Source organism: Ranitomeya variabilis, chromosome 1 (genome assembly GCF_051348905.1).
Source record: "Ranitomeya variabilis isolate aRanVar5 chromosome 1, aRanVar5.hap1, whole genome shotgun sequence".
In the NCBI taxonomy this organism is placed as follows: Eukaryota; Metazoa; Chordata; class Amphibia; order Anura; family Dendrobatidae; genus Ranitomeya; species Ranitomeya variabilis.
Genome location: NC_135232.1, coordinates 591055077 through 591068362, shown reverse-complemented (window position 1 = coordinate 591068362; position 13286 = coordinate 591055077). Strand labels below are relative to the sequence as shown.

The window sequence follows — 13286 nt, the reverse complement described above, 5'->3', positions numbered from 1 at the left end:
AAAGGATGCGGATCCGCAGCCTCAAAACCTCTGCGGATCCGCAGCAAAAACCGCAGCGTGTGAACATAGCCAAATAGGGAAGCCAGCATAGCAATAAACGAGAGCAGGTGATAAAGCCAACCTCAGTGACCAGCAGTTCCGCTCAAAGCCACCAGAGGGAGTCTAAGAGCAGAACTAACCAAAGTACCATTCATGACCACAGGAGGGAGTCCGAGAACGGAATTCACAACACCTGCGCTCCGGTTTCTGCTGTGGGGCATACAGTCCCACACAGCCTTGGACTTCCAGTGTCCGGTCTCTGTGCTTCAGCATGGAGGGAGCCTAGTCGCAGCTCCCCTCCATCTCCTCACTTCTCCTCTGCTCCTTCCTCCTCCACTGTCTCACACAATCTGACTATCTCCTCCTCCAAGCCAGAATATATCTCTATGGAAGCTCCCCTGAATCTGGGTCCAGAGCTCCCCCTTCTGGCCTGGAGTCAGAATGTGTTGCATGTACAGATTACCTATCAAATGGATCCTCCTCGTTTCCAGGCATGGCATCACCCTCCCCGAGAGGAAGGCAATACCACTGTGGTACCTGAACTCCTGGGGTGCCACAGAAGTAGTCATCAAGGCCCTAATGTTTAGCAGTCAGGAATGTGAGGGTCCCAGTACTTCTGAAACTGATGGTGCCTGTATCGTACCAGGTCAACATATTCCCAAAACACAAAAAAGTTGCAGAGTATGCTCCAAGAGTGGAATATGAAAGGAGACAATTTACCATTATGGAACCTGCCCCAAAAAACGTGGTCTTTGTATTAAGGATTGCTTCAAAGCATACCTCAAGTCCATGAGTTGATAAAATTTGGTCTTACCCTGTTGACACAAAACTCTTTTATAGTCTGATGTACTCTGCACAACTTACACATACAATCATACTATTAATTTGTGCACCAGTAAAACCAAAATCAGTATTATCATTACTATAAGAATGCCTCTAGATAATTCCTTGAGGGGTGTAGTTTTCAAAAAAAGATGTAACTTGTGGAGTTTTTCCACTGTTTAGGCACCATCGAAGTCTGCGATCCAAAATATTACTCCTTTCTTTTGATTCTCAGCAGTGTGTCCAAACAGTAGTTTCCCACTGTATATGGGACATCGGCATACTCAGGAGAAATTGCACAACAAATTGTGGGGTCCATTTTCTCCTGCTACCCTTGTGACAAAAAAAAACAAAAATTGGAGGTAAAACAGTTATGTGATTTTTTTTTCATAGCTAAGCAGTATAAAATTCTGTGAAGCAGCTATTGGTACATGGATCTCACCACAAATCTAAATTCCGTGAAGGGTCTAGTTTACAAAATTGGGTCATTTATGGGCGGTTTCTACTGTTTAGGTACCTTGGGGGCTTTCCAAATGTGACATGGAGTCTGCTATTGATTCCAGCCAATTTTGCATTCCAAAAATCAAATGGTGCTCCTTTCCTTCCGAGCCCTGCCATACACCCAAACTGTAGTTTTCCATCACATATGGGGTATTGGCTTACTGAAGAGAAATTGAGCAACAAATTACATCATTCATTTTCTGCTATTACCCTTGTGAAAATGAAAAAATTGGGGCTAAAGTGACATGTTTGTGGAAAAAAGTAAAATGTAATTTTTTCTTTCCACATTTGCTTTAATTCCATTGAAGCACTTAAAGGGTTAATAAACTTCATGAATATGGTTTTCAGCAGTTTGAGGGGTGCAGTTTTTAGAATGGTGTAACTTTTGGGCATTTTCTGTCACATAGGCCCTCAAAGTCACTTCAAATGGGATGTGGTCCCTAAAAAAATTAGTTTTGTAAATTTTGTTGGAAAAATTATTATTATTTATTATTATAGTGCCATTTTTTCCATGGGGCTTTACATGTGAGGAGGGGTATACATAATGAAAACAGGTACAATAATCTTGAACAATACAAGTCGCAACTGGTACAGGAGGAGAGAGGACCCTGCCCGCAAGGGCTCACAATCTACAAGGGATGGGTGAGGATACAGTAGGTGAGGATAGAGCTGGTCGTGCAGTGGTTTGGTCGATCGGTGGTTACTGCAGGTTGTAGGCTTTCCGGAAGAGGTAGGTCTTCAGGTTCTTTTTGAAGGTTTCGATGGTAGGTGAGAGTCTAATATGTTGTGGTAGAGAGTTCCAGAGTAGGGGTGATGCGCGAGAGAAATCTTGTATACGATTGTGGGAAGAGGAGATAAGAGGGGAGTAGAGAAGGAGATCTTGTGAGGATCGGAGGTTGCGTGCAGGAAAGTACTGGGAGACGAGGTCACAGATGTATGGAGGAGACAGGTTGTGGCTTTTTATGTCATAGTTATGCTTTTGAACTTGAGACTCTGGGTAATGGGGAGCCAATGAAGGGATTGACAGAGGGGAGAGGCCGGGGAATAGCGGGAGGACAGGTAGATTAGTCGGGCAGCTGAGTTTAGAATAGATTGGAGGGGTGCGAGAGTGTTAGAGGGGAGGCCACAGAGCAGGAGGTTACAGTAGTCGAGGCGGGAGATGATGAGGGCATGGACTAGGGTTTTTGCAGATTCTTGGTTTAGGAATGTACGGATCCGTGAAATATTTTTGAGTCGAAGGCGGCAGGAAGTAGAAAGGGCTTGGATATGCGGTTTGAAGGAGAGATCAGTGTCGAGGATTACCCCGAGAAAGCGAGCTTGTGGGATTGGGGAGAGTGGGCAGCCGTTTACTGTAATGGATAGGTTCGTTGGAGGGGTCGCGTGAGATGGGGGAAAGACAATGAATTCTGTTTTGTCCATGTTAAGTTTTAGAAAACTAGCGGAGAAGAAGGATGAAATAGCAGATAGACATTGAGGGATTCTGGTTAGTAGGGTGGTGATATCTGGTCCAGAGATGTAGATCTTTGTATCATCAGCATAGAGATGATACTGAAAACTGTGAGATTCTATGAGCTGTCCCAGGCCAAAAGTGTAAATGGAGAAGAGCAGGGGCCCTAGAACTGAACCTTGCGGGACTCCGACAGATAGGGGGCGAGGTGAGGAGGTGGTGTGTGAATGGGAAACTCTGAATGTTCGGTCAATTAGGTATGACGAGATCCTGGATAGGGCCAAGTCTGTGATGCCAAGGGACGAGAGGGTCTGTAGTAATAGGGAATGGTCCACTGTGTCAAAGGCAGAGGACAGGTCCAGGAGGAGGAGGATAGAGTAGTGTCGCTTGCTCTTGCCGATTAATAGGTCATTGGTGACCTTAGTTAGGGCAGTTTCAGTGGAGTAGTTTGAGTGGAATGAGAAACTGCCGATAAACTTTTCATCTTTCTAACTTCTTAACAAAAAAATTATGTTTAAAAAATGATGCTGATGTAAATTAGACCTGTGGTTAATGTTATTAATTATCTATATTGTGTGACATAACTCTCAGGTTTAATGGCATAAATAATAAAACATTGAAAATTGTGACATTTTTAACATTTTCACCAAATTTTTGATATTTTTAGAAATAAACGCAAAATATATAATTCCAAATTTACCACTAACGTAAGTACAATATATCATGAAAAGACAATCTCAGGAAAGTGGGGCAGCAAATTATCATTTGACTCCTTGTTGGTATACTATTTTAAACTTGAAATCACTCAAATAAATGATTTATCCAAAGACACTTATTGTAAACCATGTCAATCAATGGCTATGGGTGAACGTGTATAAGAGGCTAGGTGAGGCTTGTAGTGCGGGTATGTCTGTGCCTGGAAGCGGTATCCACCTCTTGTGACAGCCATTGATTGACACGGTTTACAATAACTGTCCTTTGAACACATGATCAAGCATACTCACCTACCAGTACGTAACTGATGAAGGTCCTGAATGAGGACCGAAACATTTTTGGTACTACAATTAACCTTTCACAGCATTAAGTTGAGTGCCAGGTTCTTTCTTTTAGTATCACAAGGTGTGAGAACCTACCATGGCACCTCTGACAGTAGTGCACACGGTTTCACTTGTCATTGGACAAATGTCTTATCCTGATTATAGAGACACGATAACATGCAAGTGCCTTGAAAGTGACCAGAAGAGGTTGAACTGATTTTGAATAAACATTTTAAAAATAGGTAGTGATAAGCAAATCGATTTGTTGTGAAGTGAATCACATCACATGATGCCTCTGAGTAAGAGCTAGCTTAGCCTTTATAAAAGCAGAGGCAAGGAATGCAGCAGCCAATTTGCTGTGAATCTGGATACTGATGGGATGTCAAAGCTCACAGCTCAGAAATAGAGATAGTGAAATAAAAAAAAAAAACAACTGAATAAATATTACAGACAGTGTGTGACAGAACAGCAGTGATTAGCAAATACCATTGTTTACTCATAACCATATACTATATGTTGAGGTCACTTTGACATTACTAAAAACGTATTTGCATAAAGAGCTTGAAAGGGGTTTCAGGTACAGTCCTAGGAAACCTCACAGTGTTACCTACATCTTTTCAGGGCAATTGAAGACTTTGCAGTACTTGTGATTCTTGACAGATCGATTCGCTGCATATCAATTTGGAGAATATATCTAGACTTGGGATGGTTTTCGTTCAAGAACCCTAAAATCTCCTATTCCTTTCATAAGAAAGTTGTCTCAGCCATGACTAGTAAAACTATGAGACCAATGTATGAAATTACCTAAAGCCTTCTCCATTTCTTATCCCCATGAACATTCTCCACAGAAACCACATTCACCACAGAAAAAATAGCTGCAAAAATTTTCACAAAAACAATCAGAACCATCAAAAGATAAAACTGATAGAGATTGAGGACTCTCCCATCCTTATCATCTTGCTTCACTCTAGCTTTCCAAACCTGTCAAAGAAATTTATCATAAGGTTATAACATTTTTGAAACTAAACATCCCTGTCTGTAAATTTTTGATTGCCTCAAATCTAGAACATAATTTGACTGTGCACGATTTTCTATAAAGCGAAGCAATGTGAAAGAAGGGGGATGGGCTGGAAATCTTAATCGCCCACATGCATAATCTTATCGGCTAATTGATGCCTGACAATTAAAAACTGGAGAAATCCTCCACAGACTGTTACATGCAAATGAATTATCGGATGGTTGCCAAGTTCAGCGGGAGGGGATATGATATCATCCAGCTTGATAACCATACACTAACTTGCTTTCTCAGAGTGATATGATCTCGATGGATGCTATGCTTCATTACGAAAATTCTCACTCGGCACCTGTGTGAGAGGTCGGCCATTTTGTAGGGTCTCACCAAGCTTAAGATGGTGGAACGTCCGTAGGTGCTGAACAGGAGGAGAGAGAGGAACGTGGCATTCGGTGGGGTGAGGAAAAGATGAGGAGAATATACTGATTGCTGTGAGAGGGACACTGTTTTCAGCTCTTTTGTGTTGTACGGAAGGAAGGAAGGAAAGGAGAATACAAGGAAACAGTGTCCTTTTTATTTTTTTTTGGGGGGGACAGAAAAAGAGATCACACACGCACATGCATTCTTTTACAAAACAAGATCTCCCCTTTACTTCTCCCACAGAAGCAGCCAACCTCTAGGAATGCAAATGACATTCATTATGCAGATGTATGCAAATCAGATTTAACTATTGGATGAAGGTCTTCATTTTCCTAATGGTTTTAACTCTTTGTCACATGAGCTTGAAATGAGAACGCCGAATGTGTGTGGAACTCTGTGTAGCCTTGTTCCCACATTCAAATTATACATCTCCATAAGATAAAAGACAAAGGGGTGGGGGGCTGTTAATTGTTGCCAAGTGACTACCCCATCTTTCTCTAGCAATCTGTTACATCCACCGGTAACACCCAGAATCCATTCACAGTTAGACTAAACATTGGTTGCAGATCTGCTGCGTTTTCTAATATGGAAATTCGAAATTTGAAAGATATGGAAATTTTAAAGATCATCTTACGGGGGGGGGGCACTTACGAAATTGATGCTTTCATTTAGAGGGGCATATCAATATTTTGAATTTGATTTTGCATGATTTGTTGTATTCTCCAAGTCTCCAGAAAAAAATTGATTTATTTTATTTCTCACATCCTCCACCCTCTCCAATTTTGTATGGTGAATCCTAAATTTTAGAATTAAATTTTTACTTAGGAAATATTGTATTCAGAAAAAGAAATATGATGTTGTGGGGTGGGGAAACCTTGTGTATAATTTCCATTTTTCCAATATACAAGCATCTTACCTCTCCATATATGATCCAATGAAATTTATTGTGGCACCTTGAAAATTCAAATAAGATACTGTACTTTGAGTTAAAATTGCTCAAAAAATTATAAAAATTTCAAAATGTAGTTACGTCAAATTCATTCAAGTTTAAAGATATCCTCTACCTTTTTTTTGTAAGAATTTTTTACTTTTCTTTAAAATGAAGCATTTCAATTGCAATTTCTGATATTTCACTAATTCTAATAGCATTTCATCAAGTAAGAAGCATGAAAAAAGTTTTTAAATTATTAAATAGTTTCCAAAATACATTGAGCAATCTCGACAAATTACATGGAAAAATTGTTCTTCTTATATAATACTGTATCAGTGAATTTATTCACAATTTACAGGTCATAAATAAAATTATAAATTGTATCAATAAATATTTTTTTCCAGAAGATTCAATGTTAGAAGCATCAAAAAGTAACAAAAAAAGATCATGATATAATTCCGATAATATATGGATAAATATAATTTTTACTTTTTATTATAGTTTTAAAAAAAATATTTATTACTGACATATGGCCATGGAAAAAAGGACATACTCGGTGCAATGTGAAATTTTTGATTTTTTTAATGGAAGTAATATACACACTTTGCTTTTTTTGTATTGTTCTTTTATGTCATGTGTGGAAATGTATAGGGTTTTTTATGAGTCTATAAATGGTAAATGTGGCTAGATGTGGAGGCCCGTGTCTGCTAGCATCTGCCAGTTTCACAAAGCTTATTTGTTCTGCAAAAGATGGATGCGACAAACTGCCTGAGCCCTTCATCCGGATGGTGCAGAACCATTAAATCACATCCAATAGTTAAAAAGGATGGCGTCTCGTCTTTTTTATTTTTTTTGGATGGAGTCCAAAGTTGTGTTATCTCTTTCCAGATATAGAGCAACTCAACTGTTTTTGTCTGTAGTGATTTTTTTTCTCCTGGGGAGATAAAAAACATGCCTGGACTTTTTTAGCACGATTTTGTAATTTTTTTTTTTACAATTGAAATAATCAGAATTTTGTTATCTAATTTCCAAAACAAATTTTTCTGTCTTCAAATATATGGGTAATTACTAGAGATGAGCGATTCTGCTGAAATTCAATTCAAGTTCATCAGATTTGCTCAAAGTTTGGCAGGGAAGTTTGACTTGTATCAAATAAATTCTGTGCAATTTAGAATCTAACGGTTATGAATTGTAAAACCACAAAACTATACTCACCTCTCCTCGGCCTCCGCTATACCTATTTTGCCACCGCTGTCCTCCAATCGGCTCCTCTGTTGTTTGCCTTCTATCTTCCGCCTTTTATCTTCCTGTCATTATGGGCCTCCACCGTTGCCGTTGTTTACTATGCCCAACGCTGTCACGTGGGTGAAGATTAAGAGGAGGCTGAAGAGGAGTGATTGGAGGATCAGTCCACGGCAGGACAGGTGTAAGGAGGACTGTGGAGAAGCTTTATTTATTTGTATTCTATTTATTATTTAATCCATTTCAGGCACACTGAATTGTCTGCCAAATCAAATACCCCAAAATTCAGATTTATGAGACACCCAAATTTCCATGGAGATTTGTAGCAAATTCAATTAGTTTAGATCTCTAGTATTTGTCATACAAACTGATATGTAATGAATCAGGTCCTTGATGAATCTACTAAACTTTTGAGGATTTGAGTGGTACACATACAGAAAAATAATGGGAAGCCAGCTACTATTTTTGAGATAATTTATTGGGCTGGAAAGGGGTTAAAAATAATAAAAGATTATAATCACTTTTCCTTGACTCACCAGTCCTTCCACCGCAGATCACCGCCTAGGCCTCCACTCTCTTCAGATCTGTTTTCAGATTGGACTTCTTTGGTATTTGGATCAGTCTTTGGTCCAGATCTTAATCACTTTTGTTGCACCACATGATCTCCTATGTGTGATACCTCACGTGACTACCTAAGACTTTGATGGTGACGAAGATCTGGACTGAAAACCAATCAGAATACAAAAAAATGATCCAAAGTGAATGAAAAAATGCATGGGTTGCTAAGCCAGCAGGACAGGGAAGGGGCAGGTTTACGTCAGGCGAGTATAATTTATTTTCTAACATCTTCCTGGCACTCTATTAATTTTGCTTTGGGGTCTGGGCCAAATTTTAAATCAAAGTTGCCAGATGAATAGTACAAATTGACAGAATTATCAAATTTCAAAGAGTTATCTTTGCTTTCAACCAGATTTGGACTGGTTACCAGAGTACCATAGAATTATTTTGTAGGTCCAGGATCTGACAGAAGGCTTTTACTTCAGGTTTATATAGGTCTTTAATCTCAGGGGGCCTCTCTTTACTTATTTGTTTTCTATTTTTCTTCCCCACCTTCTAAGAGCTATACCATTTTTATTTTCCAGCCAGTAGAGTTATATGAGGACTTGTTTTTTTGGAGTAAAGGCTGTAGTTTCTTTTTTATTACCAATGTGGGGACCATATGGCTTTCCATTGTGTAATATCCCAAATGCCGTAGGAGCCTGACGGGAAGATAGGACAAGAATTCCATCATCATTGAGCAAGTCAGCAGAGTTTAGTGAAGGCTAAACTTCACTTATCAGAGTCAACAAAATGTTAAAGGGGTCCTTTGCTTTGGAAATCTTATCTTGCTTGAAAGATGCTTCAGCAATAAGCTGATGCTAAAATATCTCCCTGCAGGGAACCCTACTTAATAGTTTTCATTCATGGGAACTCCTGGCAATATATTTCAATTTCCTTGTAGAACCTCCACAGTGAAAATTGGACATTACAACAATGCCTATTCATGTCAATTAGAGACAAGCAATTTGATCCACGTTGCCCTTGTCTGAAGTCCAATTCGGTCCGGTGGTAGCCTGTCTACACATCTGCATCTGCACCCAACATCCTTATCATGGCATACTTGGCACCTCTGGTGTTTACTAGGCTGCGCATCATAGCTTGGGCAGCACAAATCAAATTGCTCAACTCTACCATTGTTTGTGGAATTCAGGACAGGATAGGTCATCCAGAGCAAGAAATGCTCCTTGTGGCCACTCTTCACTCTACCCAAAAGATGTAGTAGAAGGAAGATGTAGTAGAAGGAACTATTGCTCTCTATGGGATTGTTAATGGAACCTTCAACAGACTCCAAACTGGAACTTCAACTTCTCATAAATATTCATAAAAAAAGTTTGTTTGTTTTTTCTTTTAAAATATTATAATTTTTCAATCCTCTTTGTTTCATAAACAATTTTTTTCTTTTTTCTTTCTGGAATACTACCATCCAGTCAGAGGGTTAAGAAAACGAGGCACACAGTCCTCACCGCAGAAAGCAAACACCAACAAAAAGCCCATTGTATTCCAACCAGACTGAAACCCTCCAGTTCAATTAGTTAGGCACACACAGTCACAAAAAAAGCCTCACATTCAGGCCACTGGCTGGCCGCGGAAGACAAGGCAAGAGAAAAGACTGCTCTCCACAGCTTTTGCAGGGTGTCATAACAAGCGGAGAAAACTCTTATTGTGGGATTATTGGAGCTAAGAGCTCACCAGAGGAGTTAGGACTGGATCTGGCATCATAAAAGAGGAAGGTGGGGGTGGGTTCATGTCTTATGAGACATGGCACTCACCAGCATGAAGGAATCTGATTTCTCTTCCATGGGTCCCATGTTTGTTATTTCATCTAGCTTTGTATGCAAGCTAAGCAAATAAATCAACCACATTTTGGATCTACACATTATAGATGATGGCCAAATGTGACCATGCATTGATCTACGAGTATTCTTACGTATTGAAGTTTCCCTACTAAACAAAGACAAGTAATGAGTACCTTATTTATGTCTTGGAGTGACTTTCTTGCCTAACGTTTCATCAAGAATGGACCTCTACTCTAGAAGAAATCACAAGCTATTGATTTAAGCTGATAAAATTAACCGGTTCCTAATCAATATCTGTTAGCAGCGCAATTGCTTTACCTGTCATGCTCCCTGCAGGGTGAATTGACCCATTTATCCTTTCACTGATTGCCCCATCATACAAACGTGTCATTATGTATCCTTTAGCTTGAAGACAACTCTAATTGAGAGGAATTCTCTTCCGACTTGTCCATCACACAACCCATCAATGAAGAAGGAGAGTTCACACCACATAGAACTTGCACAAAGGACACTGCAAATGTGGTTAATGTACTCCACAATTATAGAAAGGATGTGGCCTTGAAAAATAATTAGTTCCCCCTGTTCCATTTCTCAGGTACGTTTAAAGGCCTAAAGAAATGAATAAACCATAATGTTGTAGAAATGTACATGAAAACATTATTCTTATATGTACAGAGCAGTATCTTACATGAGATATTTCATAGAAAAATGTCTATTGTTCCTTTATGATCTGCTGGTTGTCACATTCTTTAGTCTGGTAAGGTACATATTTCACTTTCATAACCACCTTTTTTAATTCATTTGAACAATACCGTGCTGAAGACCATTTTCTTATTGAAAAATACAATATTTACTAAGTTGATTAGTCAACCTTTTATCTTGTTTTTTTCTTTTTAATATTTTAGGTTTTTTTTCACCTCAAACAGAATGATTTTGGATGTCTAAATTACTTCTCTTCAACCAAATTATTAAAGTCAGACAGTTTTTGTTATGGCTTAAGCGAGTGATCAGGTCTTTTCCTTGGATCAGACCCCCAGGAACAATGGACTAAGCAGGCGGGAGACCCCGTTGTCTGAGAAATGAACTTGAGCAGTGGATGATTGATTGCGTCTCTTGGGAATGAATGTCCTTTGAGATTTTTTTTTGCAAGTGCTGAGAAAATATTTGGGACTGTTAGAGATTCCCATTCACTCTGGCCTGTGAAAATTGATTACTAATTACATTTATTAAAAAGTCTCCATAAGGGTTGGTAATAAATTTGGAATGACAAGAGTATCAGATAACAGTGGCAATCTGTATTGTTTGTAAATATGATAAAGTCCATATCTGTTTTGTCCCCCAAAAAATTGTATCACAAAATGTCCTTTTTCAGTAAAATTGTAGATTTTATATATATATATATATATATATATATATATATATATATATATATATATTTCACTCATGTTCCAGGATTCTAAAAAATATTTATTCAAGCCAATAATCTGTTTGTGAAAACCTTTGCTGAAGGCAGACTTGGCAACCAAAGCACAACGCTGACAGACACCATGATGAATTAGAGCTAAGCTTAAAAATTTGGCCATTTTCCAGGCCTCAAGGCCTTGTCATGCAGTGTTTTTGACTGTTAAAAGTTCAGAAGTCGGTTGGGAGACGACTTTCCCTGAAGACACGATACCAAGTCTAGATATGAATTTCAAAAATGGACACACAAAGGGAAAATCTACTGTGAAATTAAAAGCAATTGTTCAGATTGAAAAACTGATCAGCCAGAATAAAATTTCAGACCAGATTTTTGATGAGCTGGCAACAATATCATGTTGTGAGGAGACCAGCAGTTTTAGTATTTAGCAAGAAAAATTAGGCTAATCAATAGCAAAAAGTTGTCTCCATTATCATTATTCTGTCCATATTCCACCCAACTTAATAGTTGGGTCAAACTTTAACTATGTTGGAGCACCCAAGCTCTCTGAAGGTTGAAAAAGGTCAAATTTACTGAATGAGATTGTCCTACATGTTTCCTGATAAATACATAAACTATAACAACTGATTACAGCCTCTAAGGTCTTACATACACATCAGATAGCTTTTGGCCAGGAATCATTCTGCTGTCTTAAGAAGGAAGGCTGCCGGAAAGAAGCAGGGCGCGTACGAGGGTGAGTATATACCTAATAGGAATATACTCACCCTCGGCTTCTTTCCGGCAGCCTTCCTTCTTAAGAATGTGGATTCTGATACCGATTTCCGATATCGCAAACATATCGGAACTCGGTATCGGAATCCCGATACCAGATTCAGAAGATCGCCGACCTCATGGCCGACCCCACACAGGGGTCGGGTCGGGTTTCATGAAACCCGACTTTGCCAAAAGTCGGCGACTTCTGAAAATGGTCGACCCGTTTCGCTCAACCCTATGCTCTACAATGTTCTCTATGAGAGAGTTGTTGCCAGACTTATCTGGCAGTGGCTTATCTCATGGAGTACAAATGCTTGCCCGGCATCATCTGAGAGAGTTGGGAGATCTTCATATACATTACATCACCATCCAATTCTACTTATTCCAGCAGGGTTGACCAACTTTAGTGTAATGTGTTTGGGGGTCTTAAGGGTCTGTGGACTAGGAATTATATCATCGTGGCCATCAGTATAATGGGATATTTTTTTCACTATAGACAACAATAGACTTTACACTACTATTTTCTAGCACCCCTTTAAACCTCCATATACTTTAGACCACTGTCGGCTGAGCAATGGTTTGGCCAATCATTCCCGCGGCAGCTATCTTGGCTGATTGTCCTATACACAGGACTGATGCTATGCTAAGTTGTCCTTTATTCTCTAGAAGACAGCCACTGCCAGACTCCTTTTGCGGCGGCTTGACTGTCCAATAACCAAAGAAATAACAGTTCGAAATCAAGCATACCAGATCCATCCCTACAATCATTTGTCATTAGGCCCTCATACACACTAGACTGTCAGCAAAACCCATGGATATTGGCAGGTTTGGCCAACGATAGTCTAATACAGGGGTGGGGAACCTCAGGCCCCAATGCCATTTACAGCCCTCGATGACCTTTTATCAGGCCCCCAGGCAGATTTTCAGGGACCGCATACTTGGACAAGGAGCTGTATTTTGATTGCCACCAGCTCATTAATTTCTTCTTGCTCTGTTAGCACACACACGCAGTGTTCACTACTGAACACTGAAGGGCATGCAACGAAAGATTACGTCCTGAAACCAGTGCCAGAATCAGGATGTACTTTGTGGGCCGAGTTTGCACGGCCCCCGAAGGATGGTATAAATATCCAAATGGCCCTTGGCAGAGAAAAGATTCCCCATCCCTGGTCTAATGTGTATGGGGGCCTCAAACAGGTATTTCCATTGCCCAAGATCCTATCCCAGTATGTTTTAGGTTTAAGAATGATAATAATAATATTCGCA

At 39.5% G+C, this 13286-nt stretch overlaps 1 long non-coding RNA gene across 1 annotated transcript in view; it reads left to right on the top strand.

The window, feature by feature from the left end:
* Positions 1 to 10438, top strand: part of LOC143807373 (uncharacterized) — a 51490-nt gene extending 41052 nt beyond the window's left edge. Inside the window, exon 3 of the long non-coding RNA XR_013221716.1 lies at positions 10253 to 10438. This is a non-coding gene — a long non-coding RNA (uncharacterized LOC143807373). The remainder of the gene's footprint in view (positions 1 to 10252) is intronic.
* The last annotated feature ends 2848 nt before the right edge of the window (positions 10439 to 13286 follow it).